The following is a 14,279-nucleotide window of genomic DNA, read 5'->3' on the forward strand; positions in this document are numbered from 1 at the left end:
GGAGGATGTAGGAGCTGAGAAGTGCTGCTGCACGGCGTCTGTCTGTTAGCTAGCGACAGCGACGACCCGAAGTCGATGATCGGCATGCACCCTGCTGGTAAGCATCGATACCTGCACTCGCAGGGCACCGCCATTTACCCCTTGTCCTGAAACATCTTAGGGTCATCGGACGATCGTGCTAGAAGCATAAACACTCGATCGTCCTCGGGTCGAAGGCTCTACTCACAAATTTGACATTTTCTTTCTCTTTTTTTTACTTTCTCTCTCACGGTGACAACTCTCGCCACACGCCGCAGATGTTTGCCGTTTCCAGATGTTTACATCGTCATCGATGACATTCTATTCATGTTGACAACGTCAACGTAAAGATAAATCGCAGCTGCGTGTAACAATCTTCGAAGATTCGCGAGCACTTTCGATGTCTACCCCTATTTCACCCCATCCCCTGCGTTATTGTACAACCTTTTATATTCAAACAAAGAAAAAATAATGTGTGGATGGCAGCGTCCATATAAACATAAGTTTAGACGTTCAACAGAAAGCATCCTACACAACAAGGGTTTCTCAATGGCGCAGAGGTTAAGCAATTGTCCCCAACTTAGAATCGAGTGTCTTAGGCTCAAATCCGTCTCCGGCAGACTGTTTATTTGTCTCTAGAAGTGGAGTGGTCGATGTTTACAAGGGCTATGCTGACAAGACACAGCCTTAGCTGTTAGCTCTGCATTCAACCATAATTGCCTTCCCACCCTCAAGCCGAAAAAAGCACCGAGCAATTAAGACAGACAGGTCTTAGTTTCAAATTGTGACCACCATACTACCTCCCACGCCACCACGCACGCAGAGTCGTGCATGGACGTGTCTAATATTCCATGTAGTAGCTGCATGTACCCGAAAAACAAACTTTTTTCAAACATAAGTGGAGACTTTTATGAGGGCAAGAAAGGCAGGAAGTGTGAAGTGACTCTGTGCTCAGGTTTGATCCGGGTAAAGACCACAAGCAAAAGACATCAATTTTCCTTGCAAGGTAGGAAAGCCACGCGAGGTCAGAGAAAAATCTCTAATTATCATGTCATCTTCCTGTTTAGCAGGATGCAAACTAAAGCCACTCGACTCTTACTGAGGAGAGACACGGACTAGGGTAGAGGACAAGGGCGAAAATACAAAGGCCTCAGGAGCAAGTACAGAGCAATAGTGACTGTAGCATATCATTGGCACATACATCATAAGATTATTCAATGTCAGTAAATGTACAGTGAGTTAGTAAATAGGTGTTGGTGGGATAAATAACATAAAGCACAAAAAACTCTGCAACACATTCACAAATGTATGACCTTGTTGCCAAAGTCTTTTGACTGTTTTCGCTGGTTGCCCTATTGTAGCCTGAGTAGTTTGTGCTATACTTAGCTGCTACTAAAACTGCTATAATGGAGACTTCACAAGGAAAACTGAGCCCGGCTTAGTCTGGAATGGTCAAGGTTTTTCTGAAATATCTACCTGTGAGCAAGGCAGCCCGGCGTTAAACAAAACTCTGAATTACTTTTTTCTGTCATAAAAACTTTGCTGACATTATTTTCATTCAGTTACAAAGGAATATTTTTAGATTGAAAAGCAACACCATACAGTGTTGACTTGAATTTATTATCAGTAGCAAGGTAAAAGGAACATTTACTTCCAGTTCTGGCTGTTTGAAAGGTAAAGAATGTTATAAAATGCTTCTAGAAAGGTTACCAGTTTATGGCTTTCAATTTCTGCTTTTATGTCTGGTATAAGATCATCGTCAAGCTCCTGATCAGTTAATGATGAGTTCAGTGCACATCAGAATTATCACCTTTCAAAGATAAGATCAAATTCTTCAAATAACATTCATTACTTTAAATAAAGGAATAAAAAAATTAGGTAAAGAATTTAGACAAAGGGCAACTAATTAAGTTAAAAGAAACGTTAAAAAATTTCGAACATAAAGGACGTTAAACAATGGGCTGTCTCTGGCTCGGAGTGGCCAGCAATGGCATTTGGGAGTTGCAGCCCATCCCACTTCTGTCGCCTCCGTTTTGTCGTGGCCAATAAATACGCTGGTGTGTAGACAGATGGCTCTTCTCCCCCAGCCACTGGCTTTTCCAGCACTGATCCCATGTTAACTGTTATAGCCAAACTGCTAGACAGTTTTCCCACGATAAACAAGTACATAAAGTCCTTTATCCATCTGCCCAAAATATTCTTCCATACCTCATTGTCTCTCTTTCTATATGTAGAAGTAAAGTTTCCGACTCAGTTAAACACTTCTGCCGTTGAAGATTATGTAATAATAATATATGCTTGAAAAATGAGCTCATTACATACTATGATCGGCCAAACGTTTAAGACTGGACTTCGACCACGACAACGGACATTTTTTTAGACTTTAAGCAAACGTTTTTGGTCCAAGAGAAAAGCTAACCAAAAAGATGTTTGACTTGGAGTCGTGTCTGATTGTGTTACTTGGACACGGCTGTCACTGCTCCGGTCGGCTGCATTCCATTCACGCATCATGCCCGAGAAACTTCGTCCTGACAACAAGAAGCGAAGATTGTGAGCGAGGAGGAGCACGAGGCACTCCCCAAAGCAATCAGCTGAATGGTCAGAGCACGCCGCTGTCGCGCTGGCAGCACGTTCCCTCCCAGACCTGAGAGGCGCAGGCGCCATGGGACCAAGGGGGATAATGCAGACCCCAAGTGGAATGTAAACTACTCGTGCGCACAGTTTGTAGAAAGAGATAATTACCAAACTGATTCTAGTCCACGGACGTAAGAAAAAAAAAAATTGAGGACCAGTACCTCTGTCAGGAACTTTAATCCTTGACGTGAAAAGTGGAAATTGGGGTTGAAGTTATCTTTTCCTGTTTTAACGTAGATGAAAACATCACTTTCACTCTCACTAAAGCTGCAATTTGTCTTTGTTCTTTTCTGGCACAATATTTCTCTTGTTTTAAACTTTCTTGTTCACATAGAATTCTATGAGCATAAAGTCATAACCGTATAGAGTTTGGAAGTGTCAGCACACAACCTCAAAGTCCCAGTCTATTGACAAATATATTGACAAACAATTGTAGACTTTAATAAACATGTTAAAGAATGTTCCTGAAAGTTTTTTCCCAAACCATTGGTTTCCTGTTATCACTTACATACAACATGGCCAAACAATGGAAAACAACCTTTGCCCTGTTCATTTGGCGAACGAAGCTGCAAGTACCCATGATGTCTGCATCAAACAGTCGGTAGCCAAACAGCTGGTCTGTGTCTGCTACAGCAGTAGTTTCCAAAACAAAAGTCACCCCTTCTCCCCAGAGGTCGAATCTTTTTGCCCTGGACGACACTAGCAAACAACAGGACACACCAGTGTTGTGTCAAGAACTAAGGATTCACTGTCCCTCTCTAAGTATGAAGTACCAGGGCGCTGTTTCCACCATTTTCGCAAACATGGTAAGTGGGTAAAACCCCTAATGTTTCAAGTTTTGAAAAACGCTGTTAAAACGGCGAAGGTATTGGAAAGTAAAAACAAAATCTTTATATTTTGAGCAATACTATTGAGCAGGTAGCATCAAATGTATTTCAAATAGTAAAATATGTACAAAATGTCTGTATGCTTGCTGGGGTTAGTCCCTTCTCACCTGTTCCATCCTAATTTGAAGTATAATAAAAAAAAATTACCTACAACACTATTTAATTGAGCTTCATTCAAAACAATCTTTACATTTACGTTCTTTTTGGGGTCTAGGTGTGGAGACATTTTGCTTTAAAATTCATTTAAGAAAACCACAATTATTTTCGTTCAGAAAAATAACTGTTACATTTTAAAATGTATTGAAAGTATTGCCTACTAACTACTACTAGCATTTCTGCAACTATTAGCCAAGAGTAAAAGCAAAAAAAAAAAAAAAGCACTCACGAAATTGATCTCAAATTTCTCAACAGGTGAAGTGTAATATATTTTGAGAGACAAATGGAAAACACACACACACACACAGAATTATAACAATTACTTAGTGTACCCTGTCTGTATAATACACAAGTGTCAAGTCCAATAAACTTGTTGATTTATCACTGACCGTTGGACAAATAAAACAGCGGGCATGACCTGTACGTCCTCCAGCCCTCAGTGTGAGTGGGAGCGCCCTCTCGCCACAGCACTGGAAGCTTTAAACATAATTAGGCAGCATGAAAAGGGGCAGAACTTCGGAGTTCCGGTCTGAGCGGGCTGAGTTATTGCTCCCAGCGGAACCATTATTCCAAAATGGTTCATTTCTTGATGTGAACTCTTCAATTCTTCGTCGACTTGGTAGCTCGGGTTGAAGAAAAAGAAAAAAGAAATTCGGCGATAAGGAAATAAAGCGCGTTTAAAAAAAATCCTCCTGCTTGAAGATAAGAAAATAAAAAGCGTTTTAAAACGTCCAGTGAAGCATTTGACCGGGTGGGTGCCGCTGTTCTCAGCTACAGGTTTTGATCGCACTGGCAATCAGGAAGGTAACAATTAGCAGACAAGCTCTGAACTGAATGGCTGGCTTTTAATCTCCAGACTATTCTGGATTTTAATACTGCAAAGGGCATGTAAATTTCAAAAATTAACGAAACTTAAGGAGGCACATTGATGAGTGACTGCAACAGCCCGCAATATACTGTACTCAAATGATATGTGTGTGTGTGTGTGTGTGTGTTGGGAGGGGGAGGTCACTGTTGGGGAGGGGGAAGTGTCAAAATGGTGGGTTAAGTGGGGAATCAAGAACACATCATGGAATAGTTGGACTCTAGCATCTGTATCCTCAGTGTGATCCTCAGTAAGAACATATTCAGCATTTGAAACTTTTGATTGTTTGGACAAGTAGAAGTCAAAGATAATATTTTCAAAGGGCTAACGCACGCACGCACACACACACACACACACACACACACACACACGTTCAACGCTCCTTGACACACAAACCACGTCACGAGCCTCAGGAAGCAACCATGTACGTCCTCAAAGTACGTCTTTCACCAGCTCCATTCCACTTACCAGAATTATTTCATCAACTGTAAACAGAAGGAATTGAGGGCAATTAGCCTTTTTGAGAATCTGTCAGGACGGGAAAGCTGGCCTTGTCAAACTGCGACAAACCCTGTGACGTACAACGACTGCGGTAACCGTTGTCATGCCATTGAATCATCGATTAGAGTTGTCTGTCTTTGTTCTTTCTTTTCCTGTCGCCACCCTTGCGTGTTTTCGCTTAAAGACCTGGCAACCAGTTCAGGCAATTTTCCCAAGGAGTACACGAAAGCAGTTTAAATTAGTGAAGTCGCTTTTCTCTCAGGCAACTCTCTCTCTTAAAGGGAGTGGTACCTTTTCAGGGTCATGACCGGACCCCACCCAGCCTTGTCGTTAGGTCGTTAGCTGCTCTCAAGGACTGCAACTCGTCGATGTTAGTGTGTGGCATAGGTAAACACACGAACATCAGGTTAGAGAAGTGGATATTAATCTTTGTGGTCAATTCTATCATCAGCAGGAGGAATTTTTTGTGTTTGACGAACTACTTGCAGAAAATAATTCAGTCGATGTGACTGAAGGTTAAATCACTAAGAGCGTGTCTGGCAGCAGTTATCGCATCTTCCATGGCTGAAACTTATTGTCTGACACCAGGGCTGCTGTGAAAGTTTAGCGAGAGTAGCACTCCATCATCAGCTTCTACAATTTTTCATTTTTATTTTTCAACTTTTTTTTTCAACGAGTCCTTGACACCAATTTCATATTTACGACTCTATAGCTGCAGACTGAGGCTGAAAGCTTATTATTTGTCTGAAAAATTTTCTTCGACTTTCTCAACTTTTACCTCACATTGATGTAGGCTAGCAACTTTGCAATGCTATTATTACATGCTTCAAAGATGCTGGAAAAAATACATCTAATAAAGACAGGAGAGTACATAAAAAAATTCTGGTCTTGGCTCCATACTTCTCCAAACTTTCAGACATCTGACAAAAAGAAACTATTCACATTTTATATTCTGTGGATGTGATCGTTACAACCTATGTAGGCTGTCTACATAATGAGACATCACATCAGAAGTCTGTCGACAAGATTCATACAAATCATTCTGAAGGGCAATAGCTAGAATGGAAAGTTTCAAGAATGTATGACATACACAGGAGTATACTTATTCTATCATTGCTTTCAACATCTGTCCTCTTCTGAACAAAGAAAGGTTGATGAGAACTGAGATGGCCACGATGATGAATGTTACAACAATCGCTTCAGGAAATCAAAAATTTGTAACAGAACTCTTCTGACAGATTAAAAGTCACAAGAAATGGATTTAGACAATTGTGAGCGAGAAAGTTGATGACGGCGACGACGACGATGATGATAATGCAATGAAAAAACGACATTGTGATGAAAAAGAGAAAAAGAGAAAAAAGGTACCCAATGCAAATCATTACCTAAATGGAGGACAGCACAAACATCTTTCAAGCAGAGATTTAGATGACGGAATAGATGACAGCGCCGTCCATTATCACAGTCCTCGCGTCTTCATGTCCATTTAGTCGAACACGACTTTCTAACAAACCCGCTGAGCTAAATGCGGAAAAAAAGAATCTTGTTTCAAACGAATCGGCCTCGAGAGGTATCGGGTATGACAGGTCCGAGAAATACGGAGCTTAGTCAGGGAGGGGCGTCCCTCCTGTCATCTGTGGGACTCGCTGTAGTCTATGGACTCCATGGCTTGGACACCAAGAGAACAATACTGATACATTGTAACTGCAGACCGCAACACGGATGTTAAACTAACAAAACGCAGTTTTCTCTGGTATGTCATAATAAATTTGAGTAGTTTGTTTTTGAACACCTGTATAGAGATTTAATAGAATAATTTTTGTGACATGGACAAAGACATTGCAGTGCGATGAAGTCATACAAACAGCAATGCAAATATAAATTAGTCGTAAAAAATCTTAAACGAAAATGTTGGAGAGAGCAAGCATGAGGGAGAGAGAGTGTATGTGTGAAAGAAGGAAAGAGAGAGAAGGGAGGAGGAAGCATATGCAGATGTCTCTGTCATCGTGTTGGAGCATTTACTGGTGTGTGGATGCTGTATTCTTGACACCTGCATCGATAGCAGAATACAGGAAAAGTCCTTACAGATACATGCATAAATGCAGGCAAGCAGGCAAGTAGGCAGACATATAGACATGTATTTCTTCCCTTGTCTTTAATCCATCTTTACTTACTTTCATTTTTTTAAGAATGAGCTTAGCGAATCTTTTGCTTGCTTACGAACGATTGTCTGTGCATGTATGTATTCAGAACAGATGTTTTCTATTATTATTCTCTCCTTCTCTTTCGCACATGCAGAGACACCCCTTCCAAAACGAACGCGAGTGCACACACACACACACAAGCACGCACGCATTCACATGATACCGTACAAGTATCGTGAGAAAATCAGTGTACGAGATCTGTGGACGCTCGTTTTCCGGCGACACCTGTCACATTAATCTTGAACATTGTCTATTCTGGTTTGGAATCTTTTCCTACTGATTTATGTCTTATACATCTATCAAACTCAGCAAATGATTCCTGCGTTATTTCCCTATTTCTTCTAATATTTCATCTAGTGTACAGGTTGTCTTTGAAACATTACACACTAAACTGATTTGCAGGTACAGCGTATTGGTTAGAATGATTGACTAGGTATTACCCTGTGTGTCTGTGTGTGTGTGTGAGAGAGAAAGAGCGTTCTTCAGTAACGATACAGTTAGGAGCAAAAACAAACTAAAAATGATTAAGAGAGGAAAGCCATCTTCCAGAGACAGGACAAGAGAGGGGCATTGCTGACTGACGAAACGATTGAATGCAGGTCTTCGGTTTATGTCCAAAGACATTTCTCTCGCTTTGAATGATTTCAGTAAAGCATTCTTATCCGTTTGTCAGAGCTCGTGCGCGCTCCAAACAAAGCAAACTTCTTAAACATTCACTACTCGTACACCATTACGTTCAGCTCACGTGCATTATTACATTTAGTATACATGGACCATTACGTCATTGCACGTGCATCATAACTTTTAGAACACATGCACCACTACGTTATGGTTCTCGTCCGCAAGTACCTGATCATTTGAAATGCTACCTGCAAACTGTCGACATCATAGGTGAGGCATCAGGTCGATCTCTGTGTTACACGTGTCGACAGCGTAGCTCGCTATGGATTGAAGTACGACACTCGTCAGTCACAGAGCTGGGTATGGATTGTCAGGGTTACCGTTTATTCAACTCCCAGACAGCACAGGCTGTGCAACTTATTGTCGCCATTTTTATCTTCGAGGTAAATTGTGGGTTTGAGCACGAACTTGTATTACTTGACTGTTGGCAGACGATTGTTTCCCGTTAACTACTAAAACGAGGCAGATGTGTACAAAGCTTCCCGTTTATCCATATTTCCGATTAACTACTAAGACGAGGCAAGTTTGTAGAAAGCTTCCGGTTTAGTCCCATTCTTTGTTTAGGCTCACCGAGACTAACAGCTGAGAACTTCGCAAGAGGCTAAGCGTTGGTCTTGGCAGACAGACAGCAATCCACCTAAACACGTCCATAGTTTTAGGAACAGCAGTCTATTCCTTGTGTGTGTTAGGTACAGTGGTTGCTCACCTAGGTCAGCAGGATCACTTGACTAAACTTTTCTTACTATAAATAACACCGAGCCCACAGAGTTAGTAAAATGACTAATTTCATACCTGATGAAAAAATTATATTACTGCCATATATCATTTACAAAAGTTTGATTAATTTAGTTTCTTCAAAAGTACAATGTAGCATTTTATTTTTTCTATTTTCCCATTAGACGTCAAAGGGAAAAAAACTCATGCCCTGAAGGTCCTCAGAAATGGCGTCAATCTCGATAGAGCCATTTTAATTTTCAGAAAACAATCGACGCAGGAACTTCATAATGATAGTTTCCCCCTGGCTACATTTGCCAAAGATTTTCTGTACACACTGACATTATTTGCAAATGAAGTAGCCAGGAGAGGAAACCAATCGTTCTTGTAAGAATCACATTGAGCTTGAATGTTTGTGGGCCCTTGTCGACGGGGAGGGGACAATCTGCCAACTGACAGATAATTTGCCCCTTGCTCACGATCTCCCTGTGTCTACCAAGAAAAAAGGAGATAATTTAAAGCTTTTTTTGATGTGTAGACGTGGGCGCTATGCAGGGACATGTTCTGAAACTCGGTTCAAAAACACGAAGAAAAAATGGAACTGGAAGACAAATATGAAAGAATGGATAAACATCTGCCAGTCGTTTTGTCAACTCCCCATATAAAGGCAGGAAAACATGGTGTTTAAACTAACTTGATATTCAAATGACAAGAAAACATTATGAAAATGAAGATATAAAGAGGATGATTGTGGCATTTATATCTTTGTATTCATACTCTACATATAATTCACCTTCCATTATGTCTCATTTCGAAAAAATACCTGGGAGAAAGGGTTGTTGTAGAGTTCAGGTTCTATCAGAATATCTGTCAGGATCGTGATTTTTCAAGTGAGCAACAAGGGAAGTAATTATCCTTTACTTCTAAAAATATATTTTTCTGTGATGTATCATCTTCGGAGCGATCATGAAACGGAAGAAAGCACGAGAAGCAGAAGGGAGGAAGATAAAAGTGAGACGGGCAGTGGCCGAGAGAGAAATAGAGAGAGAGGGAGGGGAAAGAGACAAAGAAACAAAAACAAAATCAATGGTAGCTCTTTTTAGTATTTCTCTCTTTTATCGTTGCTAAGTTCACATTTTGCTTTGGGCTAATATTAATTTTCGGAATACATTCGGCAAACATTTTCGTTCATTTGTTTTCTTTTATTTGTCTAGTTATCCAGATTTCCGTTTATCGGCAAAGTAATTATTACTCGGACAGAGTAAACTGGAAGACACGCTAGACAATATGTTTCCAATCAGCGAGTAATGCATACAAATTATCTCTTTGTTCGTTCATGGGGAAATATTTTAGAATAAATACATCATGGCTGCCATCTTAGCAGTTAATAAAATCTCTCAGAGTTGTGATCGGTCGGTCACAGCATGCGCAGTTCAATTCCACTGAAACATGATGAAATCTTGAAGACTTCGACGATCATGAAAATTCTATAAATAGCCATTCGCAGCCATTGAGAAGTGATATATTCAATAACAGAAGACCGAACCGTTTTGTCTCTATTTTTTTTTTCACATGCAAGAAACTAAATAGTTAAGTTGTCTCAAACCAAGACTATCGCCAGTGTTTGAGCGCAGAGCAAAGAAGAAGAAAATTAACAAAAAGAAAGAAAGAACTACTGAAAAGTAGAAATAAAGTTAGGTCTTCGTCAATGCTTTAAGGCAACGACTATTCTTTCTCTTTGCAGTCCTCCTCTCCTAGGCAAATCAAGGCCCAAATACAAGCATAGTGATGTTATGTAAAGCTGAAACAGTTTCCTGCTCTTGAAACATGAATCAACAATATTTACATAATGCGTAGAGTGAATCCATCAATTAGGAAACGGTTGTAGCAAAAATAACGGACTTTGTTATCTGTTCCCCAAACTTTTCGGAAACGCTGTAAATATTGTCATTCCATATGAGATCTTTAATTCCATTTTAAAACTCAGACTTGACGGTTGCCTCTGTCTCATTACAACTGAACATTGCCGACCAGTTATCAAGATAACAAAGGAAAAATTCTTTTTCAATGGCAAGAGATCGATTGACTGCACCCAGATTTTCTATTTTCTCCACAAGAAAAAAATATTTTTCGATAACCTTCCAATATTAGCGTTTTTATCAAACATATGAAGATTGTTAGTTTAAGGTAGCACAAGCTATGTGCTGGAAATTGTAAAACGCGACATTACAATTATCGATTTATTTATCTATTCGTTCTTTCTTTAAGAGCTTGTAAAATGCACTAAATTTGACAAATAAACGGAGACAGACAAATCGTTAGTTGTCTGGAAAACTTTTTACCTCTTTTTCTTTCGACGGTGTCGGTCACTGCGCAAAGATTCCGCAGAAATAATAATAAAAAAAGTTACAGGCAATAAGTTATAACAGCCATGGCTAACGCTTCCAACAATATTCACTAGAATCTTCACACACAAAAACTAATATACCCCACCCTCTCTTGCCTTTTTTTTTATTCGTGACGGTAGCAGGAAAAAAGAAGAGATGGAAAGAGAAAAAGTGAGAGGGAGAGAGGAAGAGAGGAAGAAAAACTTACTTCTATCAAGCACAACGGGCAGCGCAGGTGCGGAGGGTCCTAGTGAAATAACACACTGCTCACTTAGTGACCAAGTTACGCGAGATAAATGGATGAGCGACAGAAGTGGCCGGTTGTGGTTGTGGTTGGTCGTGCTGCGCTATGCTAATCCCCCCTGTGCTTGCTGAGAGACTGATCGGCGGGCCAGCACATCCTTAAATCACCAACCCTCCCGAGCCTACACACCTCCACCGACGCACGCGCAACCCCCGGTGTGGCGATCACTTACCCACGTGTGCGCGCGTGCGTGCGTGCGCGCGAGTGTGTGTGTGTGTGTGTGCAGGTGTGTGGGTGGGTGCGCCCAGTGTGAACTTTGACCTGCGACGCTACAACGACGTGGTCCGGCTTTTAATCCCAGAATCGACCTGTGGAAAAAAAACCCCCAAAGTGATCAAAGTGGGCGTGGCCAGAGTCGACGTCAGTCAAGCGAGTCCCACCAATGGAAAGACGCTGTTATTGATTAATGTAGGAGTGGAATTTCTTGTCGGCGAGGCGAGCGGGTGTTGCTCATTAGACACCTTTTGAATCACATGTCGCAGGTAATATTCGACACAGGAACCACTTGGCACCTGCAGACTTGTCTCGTTCGACGAGTGGCCTGAAAAATACACGGTTAACTTGAATAGGTGTAAATACACATCACGGATCGCTTCATCAAGGTGTCTCGCCGAGACTGCAGCGCCCAGTCACCCCTAACCACCTCTCTGTCACCGCACAAGTTAAAAAATCACTTATTTTCGAGACAAAAAGCTTAGCCCCTCGTATGACTAACAGTTCAGCGAAGCATCAAGCCCTGGGACGAACAGGGAATGTTATTTTCCCCTCCATGCGGCAGTGACGTCAGTCACGTGACTGCTGCTTGGCTAAAGAGTCGGCAGCAACAAAAGGGAAATCCGTTACTTTAGTTTTCCATTTGCTTCTAATGCCAGCAGTGTGTCGACCCTGCCTTCAAACCTCTACTTCCACTCTCAGCACAATGGCTTCTAGTCGTGGTTCCATGCAGTCCACTCCAGTACCGACCATCACATCCTTTTTTTTTTTCCTCTTTTTTTTTCTTTTTTTTTTGTTTTTTCAGACTATTCGTCGTCGTTGGTAATCTAAACTTTTCCGTCGCTGTTTGAAAGAAATGGGTGGGGCTGAGAGCTCGATGAGCGAAATCAAACATCAGACTTTATCAGCAACACGTCAAGGAATAACTCATAGGTAAGAGGTGAGAAGAACGACTAAAAAACTTTCGTTTCTTGCGATTCACCAGCTCGTGTTCTTCTGAAAGTGCAAAGCGTCATGGCGCTGCCGAGGAAACGGATGCGAGGACAGTCTCGCAGCGAATAGCTGGCGCGATCGAAGATTTATTTTTCAAAAAGAATACGGTTGTAGGAAGGAATTCGACTGCTTGTAAGCTTTTCTCTGGCAAGACTCGAATCAAGAAAAAATGTCTTCCATACTAACGGTCGATACCTTCTATTGATTTAAGTTACTTTCCTCTCTTGGGAGATAAAAGTGTTTCTTTCATCGCCACATTATCTCTGATTTACTGTTCTCCTTGTCTTAAAGATAAAACTGACGAAAGAGACAATTTAAGAACAATTAAGTCGTCGAGGTGGCTTGTGCTGTTAACTTATCACGAACAAGAGACATCGGAGATTGAAAGAAAATGTTGAAATGAAGACATTATGTTTATTGTGATGTTAGAAGGTATGTAAATGACGTGAGAGTTTGCAGGCTGCACGTGCAGCTGTTGATTAATGTTGCACCTTGCCTTGTGTGACTGTCACACCTGTAGAGTTACCGACTCTTGGCATAGTCGGTCCTCTGTAGGGACTAGTCCCAGCTGACCCATCCCTTGGCGCGCCCGCACACACAAGAACTCACAGCAGCACACACTGATACACAACCTTCACAAAGGAATTCACCCGAGAAAGATCCAGAGGGCTAGGAGAGCCGCTGGAGTGATCTCAATGACCTCTGCAAGCGGGTGATCTGCCCCTAGTATAACAGTTGCCACATAAAGACAAGGAACGGAAAACCCTAGTCGAGATCTGAACCCAGAACAGCCAATCCTGTGTTAGTGACCGTTGCTCCGCAGGACTGCCTCCCAACGAGCGCCGTGCCATCTCTCACAATGACGTCACAATGCGGGTCGTGTCATCCCTCACGATGACATCACGATGAGGTCAGTATTCTCGCTAATCTCTCAATTCCCTGGCCAAGCACACAATATTGACCGCGAGGCTACACGTGTAGAACGTGGACGGTTCTTCCGCCTTCCTCTGAACCCTGAACCGTGAATAGTGCTTGTGACTCGAGCGCTCTCTGCCCTCCCCTGTCTTTGTTCCCTTGAGTCTTATTCACGTGCTTTTTGTATTTTTTATTTATAAAATATCATCCTTTTCTGGTTTAGAGTTCTCTGTGCTTTTTTTTGTATCACGTGCAGAAACCTTTGTGAAAAACAGGCTGTTCTTTCTTTCCATCATGATGATGATGATGATCATGATGATCGTCATCGTCATCATTAGTGTCATCATCATTGCTTGCGTTTGCCGTGAAGTCATCCTATGATGGCGGATATTAGACCATTAGTTTTGCACGCGTACTCTCTATCTTCTCGCGGAGAAGGCAAGGGAGGGCGGATAGAGGAAAGGGGAGGGGGAATCTTAGGAAAGTAAGAAATAAAAACCATGGGTGACGTCAGCTGCTCCACAAACTCCAACTCGGTCCCAGGTTGTCTTTCAGTGACATAGTTCCGAGTGGTCTGGAGTGAATCCGCTGCAGACAGTCGCACACAAAAGCTATAAAGCAGTTACCATTGCAATTTGCCAGTCCTGGGAAAGTCATCTTGTTTGTTGCTTATTGCTTTATTGCCTACATTTCCTGTGCTAATCAACTGTCCACACACTCGTGTGTAAGGACACAAGGACATCGCCGGTGTTTCTTCCTGTCTGGAACACAACCTAAATTAGCGGCGAGGAATGTTACCTATAATTT

The 14,279-nt window shown here is 41.6% G+C and overlaps 1 protein-coding gene across 1 annotated transcript in view; it reads right to left on the minus strand.

The window, feature by feature from the left end:
* LOC112567053 overlaps positions 1-11,501 on the minus strand; it is a 54,633-nt gene extending 43,132 nt beyond the window's left edge. The window contains exon 1 of the mRNA XM_025243551.1: positions 11,256-11,501. The gene's annotated coding sequence lies outside the window, so the exon portion shown is untranslated. The remainder of the gene's footprint in view (positions 1-11,255) is intronic.
* Between the last annotated feature and the right edge of the window lie 2,778 nt (positions 11,502-14,279).

This window comes from Pomacea canaliculata, linkage group LG1 (assembly GCF_003073045.1).
Source record: "Pomacea canaliculata isolate SZHN2017 linkage group LG1, ASM307304v1, whole genome shotgun sequence".
Taxonomy (NCBI): domain Eukaryota; kingdom Metazoa; phylum Mollusca; class Gastropoda; order Architaenioglossa; family Ampullariidae; genus Pomacea; species Pomacea canaliculata.